The following is a 9,343-nucleotide window of genomic DNA, read 5'->3' as shown; positions in this document are numbered from 1 at the left end:
GGATGTTCTTTTGGATCAAATCCATCATTGGTATCAGAGCTTTATTTGGTTTCTATTGTATTGATGCTTTACATGTTTCATCTTCTGAAAAATCGTTTTTCTGCCCTCTACCCGACCTGACTTGGCGAGTCATTAGCTGTACTCGGCGAGTCAGTCCAACTCGGCGAGTCGGGGAGTCAGACAAAGGGATATTCGGGATTTTCTTGCTGTTTTGCTGAAGGATAATTGCCAAAATCGTTTCTGGCTAATAAAATCTGAATTTTATTGTTAGTATATGATTATCCTTACCAAAACAAAAGATAATTACCATTTAATTGAATAATAAATTCCTTATTTGATAAAATTTGATTATTTAAATTATTTGATGAATTATCTTGTGAATAAAATGGAATAGGTCAAATTTAGATAATCCTTAAATTAAATGTTCAATTTTAAATTATTTTCTATTTGATCTTATATGTTTTGAAAAGTTCAAAACTTGCCCTCAAGTTTTAAAATTTAAAATTTTAATTAAAAGTTTAATTTGAACTACTTAAATTTCAAACCCTAGAGTTTTACAAGTTGAAAATTCAACCTTACACTTTATAATATTATAAGATTAATATATATATATATATATATATATATATATATATATATATATATATATATATATATAACTTAAATGCTAGTCTTAACGTTACTAGGCCTCATTCACGAAGCCGATCTATAAGGGGGTATAAGGTTATGGCTTATAAAATGGCCGTTTAATGGGTGTCCACTCTCACCCAATGTTTCCTAGATTGGTGGAGGGTCTTTAGCCGAACGGGTCGGATAGGGGAACCCTTTTCCTCATTAAAAGTATAATGAATTAATAAAGTAACCTGATGTTTTTACAAAATTCCCAATCTTAGTTTCTTTAGGAAAAAGTGAATTGATACAATTCCATGAAATTACACTTTCTACCCTTGCTAAGGCGTTAGTGGAGCGTGTGTAGTGAACCGACACACTAATTGGGTTCTAAGAAAAGGTGGCAAAGGGTGACTCATTGTTTGTCATAGTTCGATGGAGCGTGTGTGGTTAACTGGCACATCGAATAGGTGACTGTAACAATGAGGGCACCATGTACATTTACATGGTTATTCACACCCGCTTTGTGATCCTCGGCACCCTAGTGACAAACTTAAGGGGCATATCAAGATTTAAACATGCCAATGAAAAGTTCAATTAATCTCAAAAGATCTAGGAGTTTTCAATACATTTAAAACTTAATCTCTTTTTCGTTTTCATGGTGGAAAATTAGTGAATCGTCATTCACTTACCTTCAAATTATTTTCATGTTAGATTACGACATCCCTCTTCTAATTTGTAAATAATGTTGTTGGATCCTAGCCCTAATTTCTCATTTGGGTGTCTAATTGGGGATTCATTTCTAATCAAACTTTGTTCTTTTTCCTTTTCAGATGTTGAACGTCAATAACAATGCTTCTGGCTCAAATTCCTCCGGCTCGTTCTCACTCATGAACTTGTGTGGGAGAGTGATCTTTGACGGATCCAATTTCAATTATTGGATCCGCAAAATCCGAATGGTCACTCATTACAAGGACAAAGAGTATGTCCTCGATGAAAATCTGAAGGAAATGAACATCAACATTGCCTCTGTTGAAGAGATCGCGACCTTTGAGGCCCATGAGCGTGATGCTACGAAAGTCCATTGCATCATGCTAATGACTATGACTGCAGAACTCCAAAAGTCCTATGAGGACATGTATCCCTATGAGATGCATCAAGATTTGTCGGACCGGTACCACTAGAGTGCTAGGTAAGAAAGGTGCGAGGTCATCACTTCGATGATCACTGCCAAAATGGGTAGTGGAGAGTCCCTTACCACTCATCTGCAAAAGATGCTGAGATATGTCGATTGCCTGCTAAAGTTGAATGTGAACTTTGATGAAGAGCTGGCAATTGACATCATCCTTAACTCCTTGCCTCCCTGATACAACTAGTTCCGCATGACCTACCACATGAATAAGGAAGAGATCACTTTGAGCAAGCTTCAAGGCTTGCTAAGGACTGCTGAGAGCAATCTCAAAGATAAGTCTGTTGCATCAACTCCTACTCTTGCTGCTACCCTAGTCTTGACAATTGGGCAAGGGAAGGGTAAGAAGAGGAAGGCTCCCTCAAAGAGCAACCACAAGGGAAAGTCCCAAGATGGTACCTCTTTTAGTGGAACCAAGGTTGGTTCTGCTATACCCAACTCCAACCCCAAGGAGGAAGAATGCCACCACAGCCACAAGATAGGGCATTTGAAACGAAGCTGCCCAAGGTATCTGCAAGCAATCAAGGATGGGAAGATCAAGCCATCCTACACCGGTATTTACACTATTAAATATAATAAATCATCACATGCTATTTCTTGGGTACTTGATATAAGATGTGGTTTTCACATTTGTTCTGATTTGTAAGGCCTAAGAAGAAATAGGGATGTGGAGCATGGGAAGATAAATTTGATCATGAGGAACAGAAGATCGTCGCCTGTCACCAAGATCGGAGTTTACTCTTTGATGCTCAGTAGTGGATTACGATTAGATTTAAATAATTGTTGCTATTTTCCAGATATAGCAAGAAACATCATTTCATTTCATGGTTTGTATAGACAAGGTTTTAGATATTCATTTAATAATGAAAAAGGTTCTATTAATGCTTATCTTAATGGGGTTTTCTATTTTGAAGCATTGCCTTGTAATGGAATATATGAAACTGTGATGGTTGTAGATAATTTAGGAAATGATGTGTTGTGTATTGATTCTTCAAATGGTTTGGATAAAGCATGTTTGTGGCATTGTCGTCTTGGAAATATCAACAAGAAACGCATAGCCCAACTCCAAAAGGATGGAGTGTTGGAGTCATTTGACCTTAGGGACGATGATGTGTGCGAGTCTTGTTTACTTGGAAAGATGACCAAGTCACCCTTCACTGGCACTTGTGAAAAGGGTGAGGGTTTATTGAATCTCATACACACCAATGTGTGTGGGACCTTTAGATCCACCACAAGAGATGCAAGCCGCTTCTATGTGACTTTCACCGATGATTATAGTAGATATGGACATATCTACTTAATCAAGCACAAGTCAGAAACCTTTGAAAAGTTCAAAGAGTTTAAACAAGAAGTGGATAATTTGTTAGGAAGGAAAATCAAGATGCTTCGATCCGATCGAGGTGGAGAGTACCTAAGTCTTGAATTCCACGACTACCTCAAGGAATGCGGAATCATTTCGCAATTAACGCCACCTAGGACACCGTAGTTGAACGATGTGGCTGAGAGGCGTAATCGAACCTTGCTGGACATGGTTCGTTCCATGATGAGTTGTGCTTCACTACCTATCTCATTCTAGGGGTATGCCTTAGAGACTGCCGCCCATATCCTTAACTTAGTCCCTACGAAGAAGGTTGCCAAAACACCTCACGAGACGTGGACAGGGAAAGCTCCCTCATTAGCACATATCAAGGTTTGGGGTTGCAAGGCTTTCATAAGACAAGAGACTCTTGACAAGCTCGAGCCTCGTAGTGAGCGGTGTGTTTTCATTGGCTACCCGCAGAAGTCATTTGGATATCTCTTCTATAGACCGAGTGAAAATGTTGTCTTTGTTTCAAGGAAAGGGGTTTTCCAAGAGAGAGAACTCATAAGCCAAGGGGACAGTGGGAGGAAAATCGATCTTGAAGAGATTCAAAAGTTGAGCGATGAAGGAACCTCTAACGCTGACACGCAACCTGAGAAGGAAACTCCGGTTGAACTGATTGACGATTCCTTACCTCTTAGACGTTCCAAAAGAGTTAGAGTTCAACCCCGGTTTTATGGTTTTCATATTACTATAGAAGGGGATACGTTCATTAGTAATTGTAAACTAGTGAATTTGGACGAACCTAGCAGCTATAAGGAAGCCATGGCAGGCCCGGAGTCTGCAAAATGGAAGGAGGCTATGGACGGCGAGATTCAGTCCATGTATGACAACCAAGTTTGGAATTTGGTTGACAATGTACCACGTCGTAAGACGGTCGAGTGCAAGTGGATCTTCAAGAAGAAGACCGACATGGATGGAAATGTACACACCTATAAGGCACGATTGGTTGCGAAGGATTTCACTCAAACTCCCGGAGTTGACTATGATAAAACCTTCTCACCGGTTGCGAAGATAAAGTCTATTAGGGTGATGCTAGCCATTGCTGCATTTCATGACTATGAGATATAGAAGATGGATGTCAAAACTGCTTTCCTTAACGCGAAGTTGGCTGAGGATGTTTACATAGCTCAGTCAGAGGGTTTTATCGATGCGAAGCACCCTAATAGAGTGTGTAAGCTTGAGAAGTCCATTTATGGACTGAAACAAGAGTCTCGCATATGGAATCTTTATTTCGATGATAAAGTCAAAGAGTATGGTTTTCTACGAATCGGGGATGAATCATGTGTATATGTCAAAGCTAGTTGGAGTATAGTTAGCTTCCTCGTACTGTATGTCGATGACATGCTACTCATAGGAAACAATATCCCGACGCTGCAGGAAGTAAAGTCCTCGCTTGGGAAGTGCTTCGCTATGAAGGACCTCGGAGAGGCTGCCTTTATTTTGGGAATAAGGATAGTGAGAAACGGGAGTAAAAGACTAATAGGACTTAGTCAGAATACTTACTTGGACAAGGTACTAAAACGTTCTAGTATGGAGAATTCCAAGAAAGGGGAGTTACCAATCCAAAGTAATTCCAAGTTGAGTAAGACTCAAAGCCCAAGTATCTAAGTCGAGATAGCAGAAATAAGTCGAGTACCATACGCTTCCGTAGTTTGCTCGATTATGTATGCTATGACTTGTACTCGCCCTGATGTGGCCTTCGCTTTGAGCATGGTCAACAGATATCAAGGGAACCCTGGCAAAGCACATTGGACCGCAGTCAAGAATATTCTTAAGTACCTTCAGAGGACCAATGAATGGTTTCTAGTCCTCGGTGGGAGTGATGACTTAAGGGTGTGAGGGTATAGTGATGCCAGTTTTCAGACCGACAGGGACAACTACCGTTGGCAGTCAGGCTGGGTCTTTACCCTAAATGGAGGAGCAGTGACTTGGAAAAGTTCCAAGCAGGAGACCGTGGCTGATTCAACGTGCGAATCAGAATATATAGTGGTGAGCGAAGCGTCAAAGGAGGCGATATGGTTGAAGAACTTCATTGGAGACCTTGGAGTTGTGCCATACATAAAGGAGCCAATGGAAATTTTATGTGATAATGAAGGAGCGGTTGCCTTGACCAAGGAACGGAGGGATCATGGCAGATCTCGACATATCGACAAAAAATATCACTTTATTCGACATCGGGTGGAAGAAGGACTCCTCGTAGTAAAGAGGGTATCGTCAGAGGATAACCCACTGGATCCACTTACCAAGGGATTGTGTAAGGTTAATCACTTGCAGCACGCTAGGAGCATCGGGCCGAAGGACAATATTAGTTTAGATTAGATAGCTTCAAAACGTGTAATAGATAAATATAATTGACATTTGATGATTAAATAAAAAGCATATTATTTATTAGTAATGTTACTGTCTTGTGTTGATTATTTACCTATTGTTTCACTTTGCATGTTTTGGCTTCTCGAATAATAAGATTATTTAAAAGTTCCACAGTCGCTCATACTTTGGGCGTAGGTATGAAAGAAGATTGTCATGAATTGGCATGTAGATTGTCTAAAGTGTATTAGACATAGCAAAGGTTTGCTACAATGCTCATGAGTGCTTATGAACTTGATTTTAGCATTAGAATAAACCCACGCTTGCTAGAATCACTTCATGGAATTTATCACGAGTGATCACAAGACGATAATATCATATGGTCTTAAAACCTAGATATATGGTTTATTGTTTGCTAATTGGTTGTGCATTGATAATGCATAAACGTATCAGTAGCTTGATGTTATAAAACACATTGTTGTGTATGATTTGATTAGTGAATAGTAAATGCATATAAGTCGAAGTTTATCTGTTCCTTTTATCCTAAGAGGGTAAAATCGATATCAGGGCCCCTCGATGATTTGGTTTGACTTATGTGCCGGGCCCAGTCAGGACTGAATTGATGTGTTCAATTAAGTTCTATGTCAGACGAATCAGAGATTGAGAAACAAACTGCTGGACAATAAATATGACTGTGTTCCATGTAACTGTCGGCACGATATCTAGAACGGAGGACTATACGAACCCTTATCTAAAGGACAGGTTGCTGATAAGATCAGAGTTCGACATCATATTTAATAGCTACGATTACTAATTGGATTGTATTTACATTTTTAGTTACTAGACTTATCCAAGTGGGAGACTGTTGGATTAGTGTCTAAGCCTGTAACTATATTTGGTAAGTACTTGACTCGGTTGTGCATGGTCCTTTTGGGTTGCCTTCACCAAAGCAACTTGACAGGGTGATTTATGTATTGAGAGGTTAATATGGTTTATTAATATATTATATGAATAATATATTAAAGGAGAAATCATATAGTTTAATTAATATTAGACAAGAATTAATTTAGAATTGATTCTGTGGCTAAAAGACATTAATTAAATAACTGGTACTTAAACTGTTAAATGTGTGATAGTTGAATATTGGGCTGGGAAGCCTTATAGACTAGGATCGGAAGAAATTAGGGATGTGTCCATCCTAATTTAGGCCATAGAGGCCCTATTCCAGAAGCTTCCTTAGACTGCTTAAGGCCTAAGCTATCTATTAGGGTTTTGACTGAAACCCTAGCAGCACCAGTATAAATAGGACCCTAAGGCATCCAGTTTTTGGCTACTTGAACCCTAAGAGTCTTCATAGCCGGAATTGTGCCTCTCCCATCTCTCCGATATCATCCTCTTGCTTGTGTGGTGTGTGTAAGCCATTATAGGAGTGACACTTGTGACTCTAAGCTCCAAGACAAGAAGATTAAAGCCTTTGAAGAAGAGGTAATCATCTAGATCTGATTTCTTCTATCAATTTCGAATTATATACACTAGATATAGGGTTTGTAAGTCTTGGATGAATTTCATGTACAATAGAGAAACCTAGATCCAAGCATTAGGGTTTGGATGAGCACATAGGATGTTCTTGTGGATCAAACCCATCATAGAGTACACCCTATGTACTCGTACTGGGTCGGCCTTGTTGAGTTGACTCGATTGGGTTGACTCAGTTGACTTAGTGGGTTTGACCACTTGACTTTGACTTTGACTTTGAACAAGTTGACCTTAAGGCTATTTTGGGATTTTTATGGAATTGGTCACTTGGTGGAAATCGGTATCCGTTAGAGAGTTGAGATTCGAAATCGGACCTGAGGTGAGTTTTCATCACTGTACTTTCGGGCAACGGCACCAAGGTCGACCCTTTGGATTGTTATCCTGGTTTATTATATGATTGTATGTTGTAGTGATGTGTTAGATCTATATCCTGGTATATAGGATAATACTATGCTTAGTGATCTATTAGATTTGTATGACAGTTTGTATATGCTAGCTAGGGTTGATATAATATATATTGATGTGTAATGGTGTGTTGGGTTGAGGTGGCCATGTTGTTTGATGAAGGCCAAGAGACCTAGGGTGGCCCGAATAGACTGCATGTTAGAGGGGCATACTAGTCAGGCCGAAGGCCTGAAGAACGGTCTAGATAGGCTAAAGGCCCGGTGAGGCGGTCCAGTCATACTAAAGGTTCTGTATACATGTTGTTTGCTGTTATTATTATGATAATGTGTTGTGTTGGTACTTTTAGGGAGCTCACTAAGCGTTGGCTTACAGTTTTGGGTTATGTTTCAGGTACTTCAGAGGATCACGGGAAGGCGAAGTCGTGACCGTACACATCCTCATGTTTTGGACGTATGATTTTGGAAAACTCTGATATTGAACGTGTTTTGAAAAACATGTTGTAAACAATTTATGATCTTAGTTTGGTTTTTTTTTTTAAGTTTAAATTTTTTTATGATTTTTGTGATTGTTACACTACCGAGACACGATTACTTCTTTTGAGGGACCTCAATGGAAAGAAGCCATAAAAATGAAGTAGAATTTATCTTACAAAACCATACATGGGAGGTAGTGGATCTACCTCCAGGTATCAAGACATTTGGTTACCGTTGGATATTTAAGAGAAAAATGAAACTTGATGGAAGTATCGATAAATATAAGGCAATGTTGGTAAATAAAGGATATAGACAAGAGGAAGGTCTAAATTACTTTGATATTTATTCTCCGATAACACGAATAACATCCATTAGATTAGTTCTTGCCATTGTAGCTATTAGAAACATGAAAGTTCACCAAATGGGTGTAAAAACTACTTTTCTCAATGGAAAGTTGGAAGAAGAAATTTATATGGAGCAACCTGAGGGATTTATTGCCTCGTGACAGGAGAAAAATGTTTGTAAACTTGTTAAGTCTGTATATGGATTAAAATAAGCTCCAAAAAGATGGCATCGAAAGGTTGATCAAGTCATGATGGAAAATGGTTTTAGAATCAATGAGTGTGATAAGTGGATCTATTTGAAAAACACTACTCATGGCTATGTCATCTTGTGTTCATATGTTGATGATATGCTTATCATTGGCAGTGTTGAAAAAATGATAAGGTCCACAAAGGATATGTTGAAATCTAAGTTCGACATGAAAGACATGGGTTTAGTGGACATGATTCTTGGAGTCAAGATCACAAGAATTTAGAATGGTTTGGTTTTATGTCAAACATATTACGTGGACAAGATTCTTGAAAAAATTGCTAAGGGAGATACTAGCATAACTAGAACTCCAATTGACAGTAGTCAACATCTACCTTAAAAATAGAGGTGACAATGTTAATTAAGTGGAATATTTAAGAATCATTTGCAGTCTGATGTATCTAATGAGTTGTACAAGACCAGACTTAGCATATGTTGTGAGCATACTAAGCAGATATACTAGTAATCCCAATTCTAAACACTGGAAAAGTATTACTATGCTATTAAGGTATGTGAGATACATAGCTGAATATGGACTGCATTATGGGAGACATCCAACTGTTAACGAAGGATACACTGGTGCAAATTGGATATCTGACATAAAAGATTCCAGATCTACAAGTGGATACTTGGAGGTGATGTTATAGCTTGGAAATCGTCCAAGCAAACATTTATATCCATATCTACGATGGAATATGAATTTATTGCCTTAGATATGTGTGTTGAAGAGGCGAAGTGACTACGTCAATTTGTAGAGGACATTACTGAATGGCCTAAGCCGGTAACAACCATATTTATACATTGTGATAACCAATCGGTAATTAGTAGAGCTCAAACTACAATGTTTAATGGGAAATCAAGGCATATTAG

The sequence above is a fragment of the Lactuca saligna genome, chromosome 7 (genome assembly GCF_052625555.1).
Source record: "Lactuca saligna cultivar CGN05327 chromosome 7, ASM5262555v1, whole genome shotgun sequence".
NCBI lineage: Eukaryota > Viridiplantae > Streptophyta > Magnoliopsida > Asterales > Asteraceae > Lactuca > Lactuca saligna.
This window is presented reverse-complemented; position numbering follows the sequence as displayed.